The 15,475-nt window shown below is 40.7% G+C and overlaps 1 protein-coding gene across 2 annotated transcripts in view; it reads right to left on the bottom strand.

Annotated features, from left to right (window-relative positions):
- The window catches only part of CPQ (carboxypeptidase Q), a 404,327-nt gene that overhangs the window by 209,520 nt on the left and 179,332 nt on the right, over positions 1 to 15,475 (bottom strand). The gene's annotated exons all lie outside the window — the stretch shown is intronic.

Here is a 15,475-nt window from a genome sequence, read left to right as displayed (position 1 = left end):
AGCCCACACATTTTCTAACCTCATTGGTAGACAAGGAAGAGCACAAAGGTTGAACAGAAGCACAGAGCTTAAACGCATGGGCTTCTGAGACTGAGTGACTAAGGTTTAATCTGCCCACCCTCACATTTACTAGTCCAGTGGGCACGGACAAGTTGTCTAATCTCTTTAGACTTCTGATTGCACATCTGTGAAACAAGGAAAATGAAAGTACCTGATTCAGAGTTGCATGGGGGATTAAATGAGGATTTGGACACACGGTAAACACAAGCTGATGGTTATGATTATTGTTTTGATGACTCACTTCTGTTGGGAGCTAGTCAACAAACCTAGCTGTTACTCATTGTCCAGAATACATGGTTTCTCAAAATCACTTAATCTGTGATGTTTTTGTAACCACCGTGGTTAATATGTTTACATGTTTGAATGCTAAAATAGGTTACCAGCACCCTGAAAGTATAATTTTTCTATTCAATGATATCCTGAAAACATAATGTCTTAAAATGAAAAGCTTAAAATGGAATCCCTCTTTGATTTCAGTATCTAGAGAGTGTCGAATGAGGGAGCACGCTACCACATTGGTCTGGAAATCAGGAGATGGCAATTCCATCCATTCCTTTCTCTGCTGGGAATGACCCAATACGAAAACCATGTGGAGTGTGTTTCATAGACTCAAAACCCATAACAATCTCAAATTTCTATTCCAGTTAAACCATTTTATTTTAATCACTAGTATCTCCTGGTAGAGAAGGCAAAAACTTTGCTTTTATTCCTTAACTCATTCATGTATTCATTCACTCACTTCTCTCTTTAATTCAAAAAGCACTGTGTGCACCTACTATACGCACAGTAACAGGCTATACAGATTTGTGACAGGAGAGAAGCGTAGAAAAGACCAATGGAAGTTCTGAAGAGAGGAACATTGCACGTCGCTGAGGGGCCAGGAAAGGCTTCTCCGGGGAGGTGGCATGAGAGCTGACCCTTGAACAGCATCTGGTATGCAACTGGTGCTCAGTAAATATTTATTAAATTAAAGTGAATAAATTAACAAAGAAAGAGGAGGTAAGATTCCAACAGGTAGATAGAGAGAAAGGAATTGTATGGGGAAGACAAGGAATAGGGAAGAGAGTCTCCTGGGCATCTAGAACGTCTGTGGGAAAAGGTAGCACTAGGGTAATATCTTGTGGATTCGAGGCTTTAAGTGCCAGATTTAGGGAGCATTGGCTATTGTCTTACAGGAAGTGGGGAGGCATTGACTCTTTAAAACAGACGGTTGGCAGAGGTGACTTCCACATAGAGGTCTGCCTGAGGAATATTGGTTGGGTGGTGGTCTACCAGACAGATGGAGAGAGGAAAGGCTGGAACAGAGATGTTACGTTGGCATCTCTATGGTCCACACGATACTCCCTGAAGAACAGAGAAAGGACCGGGTCCAGTACCCTGGTTTGCACTGGGTCTTGGCTCTCACATGCAGGACCACTTCTTAGAGGCTTATTATGAAAGTACACAAATGGTGGTTTATAGTATAAACCCAAAAGCCTTCTGAAATAAACACTGAGAGAAAAGAGGAGAAAGTGCTACTTACAAATCTGGTCAGAATAAATTTGGAATGCAACATTGTAATTTCGCAAAGAGATGAGGCATGACTAAGAAAGAACATGCATTCGCTGACCATAATTGCTGCTAAAAATTCACATGACATTAATTTAAGTTAGTTTAACCTTAAATTAAGAGTCAGGAATGTGCACCGAATAATAACGTTCCTCATGCGATCATTCATGTTTAATTTAACTAACAGCATAACTATGGCGGCACTTTCGGCCTATGGCCGCATGCACAGTCATCTTACAACTTTCAAAAGACAGTTCTCCGACAGTGAGAGAAATCGTGATAAGCTCTTCCTGAGCTGCCTTCGATTGTTATGCAAAATCACCCATCTCAGCAAAGCCCATAAACAGCTCAAAAGACAACTTCAAAACTCCCTAGCTGCATATTTATTTATTTATAACATGGTTTTTACTGAAAAAATCTATGTATAATCAAAACGTCTAATGAGAGGTTAAGTAAATTACAGAATATCCATTCGTTAGAATAACTTCAAGATCTCACATTTCTATTCCAAGGGCTATTTTGCCTGATGTTAAACAAAAATTGGATCTGACACTATGCACAAAATATAACGATATAAAAATATTCATAGAAGAACATACAGGGAAGGAAATGCAGCAAGATGTTAACAGCAATTGTCTCGAGTTCATGTGTCTCTGAGTAAACATTCTTTTAATTTTTCTCTGTTTTTCAAATGAATAAGTATTAATTTTATATGAAAATCCAACTTCAACAAGAAATGTAGTCTTTCCACCAGGAGCTGCTATTAACTCTAGAAAATACTGGAGCTGGAAGTGGGATGCGAAGGATTTTTGCGACCCAAGTACGAAGGTCTGGTTTATGGGCCTGTCACAGTGGGTAGCACATGGGTAGCACTCAATAAATACTCAGGGAATGAGATATGGCCTAGAATAACAAGTCAATTTGGGCAAATCTCTTTTTTAAAAAATTCAGTCAGTTAGCATGATGCCAAGCAAAACATATAATTGGTTATAAAATGTTAATTTCTACCTGATTGTTGTAGCAGAACTGGTAGAGTGAAATCCTGGAGAAAATCCAGGTGTTCTTCATTAGCTATTTCTTGGTCCTACATTTACGCTTAAAGTTTTCAAAACACAGACCCCAAGAGCTTAGTGAAATAACAACACAGGGTGGTGACTATTTTGGAGAGCCTGGATTTCCCTTTCACTAAGGATTTATACACTACTTTTTTTGTTTTAATTTTTTCAAGTAAATATTTCAATGTTTTAATTGATTTCCTATCTTCTTAAATAACCCATATGGAACTTAATGTCTTGCAGACTTAGGAACATTTGTTGATATATTATCATATAATGTAGTAAGTTTCTCATACCCCAAGTGCTATGTATTTTGAGTTGTGAGTTTTTGTTTTGTGCTTTATTTGCTGTTTATAAAATGTGCCTTGCAGTGACACAATTTTGTACTATTTTGCACACACTTTTCTCTTTGCCCAGAACACCTCCTACTAAATTCTTTGTCCATCTATTAAATTCCTGTTCATCTCTCTCAGCTTTTAATAGCCAGCATTCCTAACAGTTCAGCTACAGTAATTCCTTACTGTGTATCTGTGCTCCTTGACTGCTGTATTAGTTCACCCCAAAACTTAGTGGCTCAAAATATATTTATCACTTCCCACAGTTTTTGTGGGTCAAGAATTTGGGAGCAGCTTAGCTATAAGCTGGTGGTTATAAGGTTGTGGTCAACAATGCTGGCTGGGGCTGCCATCTTTTGAAGACCTGATTGGAGCTTTTGGTTCTACTTGCTGGCTGATTCATGCTGGTTGACACCAGACGCCTCAGCTGTTCACTGTGTGGACCTCTGCACAGGGTGGCCTGAGTATCCTCACAACATGGCAGCTGGCTTCTCCAAGAGGCAGTGATCCAAGAGGAAGAGCAAGGTGGAAACCACACTGCTTTTTATGTTCCTATCTCAGACATCACACAGTGTCATTTCTGCCACAGTTCATTTGTTAGAAGTAAATCACTAAGTACAACCTATATGTACTTTTAATAGGAGATCAAAGAATTTGTGGACACATTTCAAAACCACCATGATTGCTCTTATTGCATTATATTGTAATTACTTACTTAAACAATTTCATTTTTAGGTTGCTTTAGGGCATTCCTACAGAATTTGCTATATTAAATTGCAGGGCTCTGGGCAGTGACTACAGCATGTTACAGAAGAATCAAACTTTGAACCTTATCTTCTACTTATTAGATGCGTGTCTGACTTGGTCATTTATTCTGAAGCTCAGCTTCCTCATCTTTAAAGTAGCAATTGTAGTCATTGGCCGTACTGTTAGGATTAAATGGGAGAATATAGGTGAGAGTACACTGCAAATGGTCAAGTGCTACATGACACCCCAGGTGCGCAGCCAGGGTGCGGGGTTGCAGGACCACGGGCTCTGACTTCTGACTTTGTGCTGTAGAGTCTGAGTTCCAGGGCTCACTGCCTGCTTTACTGAGCCACCAGGCCAGGCCCCTTTATCATCTCTCCTCTTTGCCTCAAAATAGTTCCCAAGCTCGTAACACAGAATTCTATGTATAGTAGGTGTTCAACAAGCATTTGTTGTTGTTGAGTTCAGTGCTGACAGTTGCGCTGGTTTTATTTTCATTTAGGATAAAACAGGGACTCTTCAGGTAGCAGTATTTCACAAACTAGAGTAGAAAAGGACTGAGAGTACAGGGGAATGGACTGTTAAAGAGGACAAGTCCTGGGATAGGACAAATGAGTTGAACTCCTAGATCTGCCCCACAGAAGCTCTGTGAGCTTCTAAGCCTTAGCTTCTGCATTCGTAACATGAGGTTAACAGCACTGCTTATTTGACAAGGTTAGCAAAGATGAAAGGAGAAAACGCATGAAAAGCATCTAGAATACTGTCTGTCACACAATAGCTGCTCCTTAAATGTAGATGATCATTCATCTTGTGATTATTATTTATACTACATAACTTCATTACTAATAAAAGGGAGGCACTCAGACCTATGAAATATGGTATCCTCCTGGTTGGAAGTCCCATTCTGGCACACTAAGATGACTTATCGAGCACAGGAAAGAGTAAGCTCTCCAAGGTTTGCTTTGCCTACCTGGGTGGCTATCTATCTACAACAGTCTCCTGGCTTGGGCTGTTTCCATTTGCTGTCTTTACGAGCCCAGAGGCATGCACAGCTCTGCACACATTTCAGAAATTTGAAAAATAAACAATGAAATGTCTCATGCTTGCCACACATGTATTTTTCCTTCCATGATTTAGGTTGGCTGCTCTAGGCCATAAAAAAAAAGCTTATAATAAAAAAGAAGAGAAAAGGAATAAAATTTGCCAGCTTAAAATTCTTTAGTCCCACCCCCCTCCAAAACTTTCCAACTCAAGGTTAAGATGTGAACAAATGTTCCAACCAACATATTCATGAGAGATTTAATAATTACTTTGCTTATGAAAGTTTAAACAGCTGCTTAAGTTAGTAAAAAGGCTCCCACCCAGGCAGAATAACTTGCTGTACCCATTAAGGGGGTTTTACTAATCATCAGACTACACATTCAGATGAAAGACAACACTGGCGTGTGCGGCAGAGCCTCTGACTCTTCAATTATGTATGGAATGAGTGTGTCCGCCCGGTCAGCCGGGTTTTGTGTATTCCTTCAACAAGGGTCTTGACAGCAGCAACGGTAACACTGTTTCCAAAGGCACTGCTGAGCTCTTCAATAATTCATTTTTAAAAACACATATACATGAAATAAGCCACATCTTTGCCTTTAGGTTATTTTATAGCATGGCTCCATGAAAACAGGGTTCATTATCCAATGGAATTAAAAATTATAGGAGGTCATGTCGCATTTTTTAAAAAAGAAATAGCACTACTCTTTGGACTTCCATAAATACTACTCCATCTGCTTGGATTATTTCCCACCCCAACTCTGTTCCCATAACCTTTCAGGATTATTAACTCCTCATGGTTAACTAGTCATGCCGGCGAGATACATTGGGTCCATCCAGAAACCCTGGCTTGGCTCTCCTGACCTGGATGGGTCCCCCGAAATGAGCCCTCATTGTATCCTGTGGCCACCACGTGATGACACTTACCACCTTCTATCACAGTTACTTATTTCCTTTCCCATTTCTGCCACAAAACCCCCAGTGCTGTGAGGGCACTTTGATAAACCCCACATATAGTAGAAGTTGAGTAAAGTCTTATAGAATTAATGCATACATTTTCCTGCTCACATAAACTGACTTATCCTTCTTTCTCTCCCTATGTGATGACTTTAACAACTTCTGCCCATTTTATCTCCTCAACATTTCCTGAATCCTCCTCCTCTTTTTCACCTATTTCAACGGTCTCAGTTCAAGTCCTGTTATCTCCTCACTAGATTTCAATCTTTGCCTCTTCAAGTGTATACCGTGGCCAGAGTGAACTCAAATACAAGTCTACCGTGAAAACCCTCCCATCACTCCCCAATGCTGACAGGACAAGGCCCCAGGCCTGCACAGGGCCTGCCAGCCCCTCCGTAATCCTTCCTGATGGGCCTCTCCTATTTCTCAACTGCTTGCTTTTGCATAAGCTCTCTCTTCTGCAGAGAAGGCTAATATTTATTGAGGATTAGAGAGGCAAAATAAATTACCAACAAAAAGTAAGAGGCAGGATCTGACTTCTGCAGGATACATTTCTAACGAAGCACAGTGCTATTCTGCCCACTCAAGGCTATTGCTACCACCCTCGTGTCACATATCTGATGCGTACCAGATATTAAAAGTGTTGAATAAATGACTAGTTGAAAAAAAGTGGGTATTTAAGAAACATGAAATCATAAGCTACCCAATGGATCTTGGACCTCTATCCTACTATTTCTCAATAAAGTTTGGGGAATATATTGCAAAACTCTCTCTTAAAAATTCCCAATGCACATTACCACTGTAAAGACTAAGAAATGCCACAAAACAGGAGCTTCCTTTGCTTTTTAAAGAAGAGCTCCTAACTATACTTTAATACAGAATATAAACAAACCCAAACACCTACCAACATCCCCTACTCTGTGAAGTAATGGAAGAGCTCCCTCCATGTCTTGTCACTATCTAACAGTCTGCACTGCATCCCACCAGTCTTATGATGATCTCCAAGTATTATCTTTTAAATAATTGGATTGTTTGACCTTCCAGATTTTCCAGACAAAGTCCCTCATTCTATTGCTGAAGGATTAAGTGGTCCGAGGTCCCTTGGCTTATTTGTCACGAACTAAAACCAGAACCAACACCTGGCAAAACCCACCCAGTGTTCTTTCCTCGACTCCACACCAGTGGGTCTCTGTCTGGGGCGACTTTTGTCCCAGACGTTTGGCAATGTCTAGAGACATTTTTATGGTCACAACTATAGGGAGGATGGGGGAGGATGCTGTGAAATATTCTATAATACACAAGACAGGTCCCCACAGCAAAGACTCATTTGGCCCAGAATGTCAGTAGTGATGAAGTTGGAAAAATTTAACCTACATTAAAAAAGAAGAAGAAAAAGAAAAGAGAAAGTGAAGTGTTCAGTTGACAAACTAGAGCTTTCGTTTCAATGTTTCCCACCAGCCTGCACATTGTTGCATTATATTTGAAATAATACCAGCATAGGAAACGGAAATTGTTTTTTGAAGCCATGAAAATAACCGCTGTAGGAAAAAGGCATGTATAAAAAGGCAATTCCATTCATCAGGGTTTTATCAAAATGGGTTTGGGTATTATCAACTGAAAGAAAAAATCTCGAACACTTTCCCACACAATTCCCTCATAAGAATTCTTGAGGAAGTTAAATTTTTTTAAATAGTGCTTTTACTGAGCAAGCTTCAGAATAGGGCATAGGAAACTAGTGAAAAGCAAAAGAAATGGGCCAGCCCCAAGAGTCAGCATGGTGAGAGCGTCCCTCCCACAGGTGCTAAACCCCTGTTTTTAGGTGATCTGCCCTCCTGTCAGGTCCGTTGGAGCACAACCCTCCCTCTGCGTTTGTTTGCATGTTTGAGTGGAATACCCTGAGAGCGTCATGGCCAGGAAAGGACTATTTGGCATAGTGGCAGAACAGCGCCCCCTCCCCCACACTAGGTGCTACACAGAGGTCGCCCGCAGGCAACCAGCCCCTGCTTCACAAGAAAGCCCCCGTTCTCAGTAGGATCGTCTCGCCCATTTCCTCAAGTTCCACACTGCGGTTAGGTGAGATGTTAGCTTTGTCAGAGGGTGCATCCAGACCCTTAACAGTATGTTTATACATTCTTAGGAGTTTAAAATTATTTCAAAATAAAAAGAGGTTTCTTTTAAATGATGTAATTGGTAATAGATCAATTTTGACTTTGTCTGTGGTCCAACGCCCAATTACCTGAGTGGTGGGAGTGAAAGGGTATAGACAGGGGTGCAGGGAAATAAGGCGTCATAAAGAGTCCTTAACACCATGGAGGGCCTTCACCCACCACATCCTCTTCCAAAGTGACAAGGAGCTATAAAGGAATGAGACCCGAGAAAGACTTGGAGGAGGGAGGATGCATAGAAGAAACAGACCAAGCACAGGTGGGTTTCCGGGGTGTCACCCCTGTGAAGGCTTTAAGGAAACCCTGAGACAACCAGGGAAAGTACGTGCATCTCTCTGTGCTAGAAAAAGAGCTGCCAGGAGAAAAAGCATGGAAGTACAACACAATTTCTCCTGTGTAACGATTTGCATGTAATACAGACTATGTAATGCCTGCATCCTGAATCTACCCACATCCCTCAGATTTAGACACTATCCAACTATGGTTTGCCCAGGCATAATGGAGTATCCTTGGGCAGAAAGAAATGAGAGTCAGGAAATCTGAAGTCTGATTCCAGGTGTGTTCCTTTCACAAATTTATTGTGTCCCCTGAGTCCCCCGTGATTCAGTTTGCTCACCTAATGGTCAGGGGATTGGTACTGGATTACCAAGACTCCCTACCTCTCTGCCACTGTTTAAGACTATTCTTTGTTACGATAACCTCCATTGCTTTAATAAAAAATAAAACATATTCATGAATGGCAACAGTGTCCTATGAATGTTACAATGCAAATTAGTTCCTTAATGATTGGGGGCAGAAAAAATATTGCTATTTTAGCACCAGGGAGAATCAGCTCAGAAGTCAAAGAGCTTTCATTCTCACCCTCAGACTCATTCTCAGCTGTAGATGGGCCTCACAGATATGAGGATTTCCCAAGGATTCGGCTAAAAGAAAGGGGCTTAGATGCCCACCGTCAGAACTCCCAGAGGACTGCTCTGTCCCAATGAAATGCACGCTGTCAAAGTCAAGGTCTGCTGAACCCTCCAAAACATTCCCGAATCACAGAGGAGCAGTTTCTGAAGAGGTCAAGTGGAGACAGAATTGGGGGCTTGGAGTAGGTCAAAATGTGGCACTGTGGGTTCCTTAGGAAGAGAGTTGGATTAATATGTGTAATACCCCTACTCTGCCATTTCATATATTGAAACCCAACAAAGTGTGTGTATCATTGGCATTTTTAAAAGCCTATGGCTAATTCAGTCCAGGCTTATGGCTTGATTATGCAATAGGGTTTTGAAATGTGTTAATGCTTCATCAGTCACATATATATCTTTCCAGAACTGAAATTCACCACACCTTTTCTGTGGTCCTTAGGCCAAATCAAAAGAATTCTTTATGTGCTAATTGCTTTCCTTTCATTAGTGTTGTGCGTGAACAATGACATGTGATGGCTTGTGCTGGGCACTGGCAATGAGTAGTATCTGCCAGCCACTGTATGACTGTTGGCACCTTCATGTCACCCAGGAGGTTCAACCTGCAGACAGAATAGTGATAATTCTATACAACTCATTCTTTTTGAGAGATAATTTCCATTGCAACTCATCTGCTCACTGTTATTTAGCACTATTATTTAGTGTAACATGAAGTAAGGTAGCAAGGATGTGTCAGAGATAAGTTAGTCAAGCTAAATTATCAAGACCGATGTTTATGTCACTGTCAGCATTATCAATAATTAAAAATATAGTTGGATAATTTTAGAAAGTTTGCCAGAATTTAGGAGGGTTGAACTCATTTGTTGGTCAATGAAAGAATAGTTTTTAGTTGGCACTGGAATCTGTCATATATTTCCTTTCCCTCTTTCTCCATTTCCATTCTCTGCTCAGTTATGAGTGCTACTATAAAAATTTCCTCTTAACTATAATTGCCTCCTACTTAACCCTTCCAAACGCCGGTCCCTCGTAGTCTCTTTTGCTCACCTCTGATTATGCATTCCAATTTTATCTTTCTCATAACCTTTGTCCTACAGGGAACAGGAGAGGGGGCCCGACAGCAGGGCAACACTGTGCAGATGAGTGTCACAGCAGAAAACCCTGAGCTGCCTGCAAAAACACAGAAGTGAGGGAGGGATCAGAAGAAAACCGTCAGAAGGGACATAGCAAGGGTGTGAACTGAGACAATAATGACAGTAAAGTCAAGGCAGTAACCAATTATTTTAAAATATGCTGAAAGTGGATTGAATAATATTTAGCACATGGCTGTAGGACAGTGATAAAGAGGAGAGAATGAAACACAATTTGAAGTTTCTGACTGTGCTGGGAGGTGGTATGGACGTTTTAATGATGTTAATTCTTTCCATCCATGAACACTTATATGCTTCCACTTATTTGTATCTTCCTCAATTTCTTTCTTCAGTGTAGGCCCTCCTTGGTTGAATTTATTCCAAGGTATTATTTTTAAGCAATTGTAAATGGGATTGTTTTCTGTTTCTGTTTCTGATAGTTCATTATTGGTGAATGAAAAATGCAACTGATTTCTGGATATTTATTTTGTATCCTGCTATGTTACTGAATCAATTTATCAGTTCTTGTAGTTTTTTGGTGGAATCTTTAGGGTTGTCTACATACAGTATGATATCATTTGCAAATAATGACAGTTTTCCTTTTCAATTTGGGGGCCTTTAATTTCTTCTTATTGTCCAATTGCTTTGGCTAGGACTTCAAGTACTACATTGAAAGTGCTGAAAGCAGACATCCCTATCTTGTTCCCAATCTTAAGGGAAGTACTTTTAGTTTTTGCCCATTGAATATGACATTGGCTGTGGGATTGTCATATATGACCTTTATTATGTTTAGGTATGCTCCCTCTAATCCCACTTTGCTGAGAGTTTGTATCATAAATGGGTGCTGGATTTTATCAAATGCTTTTGATCATATGATTTTTATTTTCATTTGGTTTATGTGGTATATCACATTTATAGATGCAGATATTGCATTACCAAAATAAAGCCCACTTGATCATGGTGTATGATTTTTTAATGTATTGCTGGGTCTGGTTTGCTAATGTTTTGTTGATGAATTTAGCATCTATGTTTATCAGGGATATTGGCCTATTATTTTCTTTTTTCATAGTTTTTTTTTACCTGGTTTTGGAATTAGAATAATACTGGCCTTGTAAAGTAAAGTTTGTGTAGATTACCTCCTCTTGAATTTTTTGAAATAGTTTGAAAAGAATAGGCATGAGTTCTCCTTTGAATGCTTGGTAAAATTCAACTGTGAATTTTAGGACTTTTGCTTGTGGGAGGTTTTTATTATTATTATTATTATTATTATTATTACTATTGCTTCAATTTCATTAATTGTAATTGGTATATTCAGATTTTCTGATTTATTCTGATTTAGTTTTGAAAGATTGTATGTTTGTAGGAATTTATCCATTGGATCCAGACTGTCCAGTTTGTTGGTATATAGTTGTTCCTAATATTTTCTTACAACCCCTTTTAATTCTGTAGAACCAGCTGTTACTCCTCCTCTTTTATGTTTGATTTTACTTATTTGGGTTTTCTCTCTCTTTTTCTTAATGAGTCTGGTTAAAAGTTTGTTAATTTTGCTTATCTTTCCAAAGAATCAGCTCTTGATTTCATTGATCTTTTCTATTATTTTTTTAGACTTTGTTTCATTTATTTCTGTTCTGATCATCATTATTGCCTTCCTTCTGCTCATTTTGAGCTTTGTTTGTTCTTCTTTTTCTAGTTCCTTTAGGTGGCGAGTTAGATTGTTTGTTTGAGATTTTTCTTGTTTCTTGTGGTAGGCCTATAATGCTATGAATTTCCCTGTTCAGACTGCTTTCCCTGGGCCTACTAGATTTTGGATTGTCTTCCTATTTTCATTGGTTTCCAGGTAGCTTTTGATTTCTCTCATGATCTCATTCTTAACACATTCATTGTTTAGTAACATGTTATTTAGTTTTCATATTTTGTGTTTTGTAGTTTTTTTTCTTGTGATTGATTTCTAGTTTCATACTATTATGGCCACAGAAGATATTTGATATGATTTCAATCTTGTTTATTGAGACTTGTTTTGTATCCTAACGTGATCTATCCTCTAAAATGTCCTATGTGCACTTGAAAAGAATATATACTCTGCTGTTTTGGTGTGAAATGCTCTGAAGATATCAGTTAACTCCATCTGATATAGTGTATCATTTAAGGCCTCTGTTTCCTTATTGATTTCTTTCTGGAAGATCTATCCATTGATATCAATGGGGTGTTAAAATCCTCAATTATGACTATTTTCTGTTGCTCTCTTTCTTTAAGTACTTCAAGATTTTCTTTATATATTTAGGTTCTCCCATGTAGAGTACATAAATATCTACAAGGGTTGTATGCTCTTGGATTGAGCCCCTTAGCACTATGCAATGCCCTTCTTTGTCTCTTGTTATGTCCTTTATTATGAGGTCTCTCTGATATGACTATTTCTATCCCAGCTTTTTTTTCATTTCCATTTGCATGAAACATCTTTTTCCAACCCTTTACTTTTAGTCTTTGTATATCTTTCATTCTGAGGTGAGTTTCTTGTAGGCAGTGTTATGGGTCTTGTTTTCTTATGCATTCTGCTACTCAGTACCTTTTGACTGGATCATTTAAGCCATTTACATTTAAAGTAATTATTGATAGGAACATGTTTATTGCCATTTTATTCTTTATAACTATGTTCCTTTGTTTTTTCTTTTCCTTCTTTTTCTTAAAGTAGACCCACCATTTATTTCTTCTAGTGTATTCTTCATTTATGTTTCTTTTTTATGGTTTCTATGTCCTTTTTAATGCTTACTATCTCCTTGTTGAAGTTCTCACTAAGTTTCTTGAACATCCTTATAACCATTTTTTTGAATGCTATATCTGGTAAATTTCATGCCTCCATTTCATTTAGCTCTTTTTCTGGAGATTTCTCCTGTTCTTTCATTTGGGGCATATTTCTTTGTCTCTTCATTTGTGTACTCATGTCTATGTGTTAGGTAGATTTGATATGACTCCCAGTCTTTGTAGGGTGGCCTGATGTAGTAGGTGGCCTGTGGGACCAAGTGGCACAATTTTCTTGATCACCTGAATTGGGTATCTGGGGAATGTCCCTTGTGTGGATTATGTGAGCCCTTCTGTTATAATTGAGTCTTAATTGCTATTGGCCTGTTTGTGTGTGGGGTTGACCCTCAGACTGGTTGACTGTGAGGACTGACCCCAACTACAATGTAGGAGCTGCTGTACAGGTGCTGACCACACAGCAGAATTCACCTCAGCAGGGTCTGGTGCCTGCTGAGATCTGCCGTTGGACATGCTGCTTATGAAGCTAATTGGATCCTACTCTGATGTTTTCTGAAGCTCACTACTGGGTGTGTTGGTTCTGCGGCCTCTTGGGAGGGCCTCTGGTGCTGGCCACTGTCAGATGCCAGTGGTGACTAGCACTGAGACACCCGTTTGGAGCTACAAAGAGATCCACAGTTTGTGGCTGCCTTTGCTGGGCCTGGGTGTGTGCAGGAAGCACCAAGCTGTGTACCAATCCTGGCTTTTACCAGCATTAGGCCCAGGCATGTCAGCAAAAGTCCCATGGCACCCTGAGATCTCTTCTGCCTGCCTCTATCTAACAGCTACCTGATAGGCTCAGTCACTGAAAGAGCCTGTGATGGTACTCCAGTTACATGAGGTAGATTCTCAGTGAGCCACTAGGTAGGGGGAAAGTGGTGTTCACCAGACTGATAGAGGTTCAAAGTCAGTGCCAGTGCTTGGTCTAATGCCACTCAGCAAATGCCCTAGGGTATACCAAATCTAGCTGCCACCTGCTGGTTGACTGTAGACCTTTGTGGTGGGGCAGGGTCTCAAGGAGTCATGATGGTGAGACCAGGAGAGTTTATTAAACCCAGACAGACCAAAATTTGGCCTCATGAAGGGATTCCTCTGTATTGACCAGGCATGTGACGAATAAATGGCACCCGTTCTAGAGCCACACAACTCAGTGGTCCAAGATTCTGCCAGGAGCCCTAACTCAACAGGGTAGGGCTGCTGGGAGTCAAAATGGTGGGGCTAGTGGATTTCCCTTGAGACAGAGGTGCCAGTCAGGCTTGGGAGGACATGGGAGGAGAGGCCCACATACTAGAGCCATACAACTCAGTCTTTCTGGGATTCTGCCCAGACCTCAGCAAGGCAAGGCCACAACTACATGACAAGGTGGGGCCACCTAGAGCATGGAGGGTGGGAGTAGAGGAACTCCACTGAAAAGGAAGTGCCAATCAGGTTCATGGGAAAGTCGCGGAATGGCCCCAGCCCCAAAGCCACACCACTCAGTCATTGACACTTCCTGAGTCTGCACAGACCTCTACACTCTGGCTCAGGGCATGAGCTCCACAGGGTGGGGGAAGAGAGAGTCCAGAGGGTGTGGGTATTGTATTCCCCCAGGCTGGTGCCATAAGTAGGGGCATGATCTCCCTAAGAAAGGTGATGTCTGTGGTGTGGGACAGTGATCAGCACAGGGGTCCCAGCAGCTGCCCCCTCAGCTCTCTCCCCAGGGCCACAAACCACAGTTCTCCTCACTCTACTCCATTCTGCTCCATCCTTCCTCCCCTGCAGCACAGGGTGGGAGGATACAAACAAGACTTTGTGTGTTGGCCCTTTAAGACGATGCCTGTGTCTAGAAGTCTCCTCTCTCTCCCTGGCAGACAGAATCCCTGCTGATTATCACAGGCAGAGATTATGTGTGTACCTCTTCCTGTCTCTGGTACTCTGGGCTGGGGATCTTGGCTTGGGGTTGAGACCCCAGATCCTCAGGGGGAACCTTGGCAGCTGAGACATTCCTCCAGACTCTCAGCCACCGCCTGTGGGAGTGGGACCAGCCCTTTTCACGTCTCCACTCTTCCTACCAGTCTTAATGTGGCTTCTTCTATAAATCCTTGTTTATAAGATTTCTATTCAACTGGTATTCAGTTGGTTATTCAGGTTGATTGCTCTATATTTTAGTTGTAATTCCAGCTTGGTCCTGGGAAGAGGTGAGTGTAACAACCACCCAGTATGCCACCATCTTGGATTTCTGTTTTCTGAACATCTGAAACAAAATTTCGTTATAGCCATCTGACTCCAGAAGGGCCTACTGAGATCTTGCTTTTCTATTATCCCTGTGGCTACAACGCCAGGGCTGATTGATTCATGCCTCAGTCCAGGAAGCAGGCAATTTGGGAAAGAAGAAAAGAGTCCTGAACCCAAAACAAACACGTGCGAGGCGCTGAGTCAAGACAAGTGCAGAGGGTTGTTTCTCCACCGCTACTCCCCTTTTCCTTCATCCAGTCGGTCTCCTTAAACAAAATACAAGTCTGAAATTCCTGAAAACTTTGTTTTTAATTTACTAAAAGAAGTTATTTTATATAAGAAGCTTAAAATAATATGAAGCTATTTCCAGAATTTTAATAACTACCAGTAAAGTAAATTTGATCCAGAAACCTTGTAAGAACAGTTCATTGTGCACTTCACGCCATGTGAAGTGCACACCCATTCAGTGAGCGCCTGGGATGTGTCAAACACTGTCCTGGGATATTTTATTTGAATTATCTGATCTCA

This window comes from Phyllostomus discolor, chromosome 7, assembly GCF_004126475.2.
Source record: "Phyllostomus discolor isolate MPI-MPIP mPhyDis1 chromosome 7, mPhyDis1.pri.v3, whole genome shotgun sequence".
Classification (NCBI taxonomy): domain Eukaryota; kingdom Metazoa; phylum Chordata; class Mammalia; order Chiroptera; family Phyllostomidae; genus Phyllostomus; species Phyllostomus discolor.
This window is presented reverse-complemented; position numbering and strand designations above follow the sequence as displayed.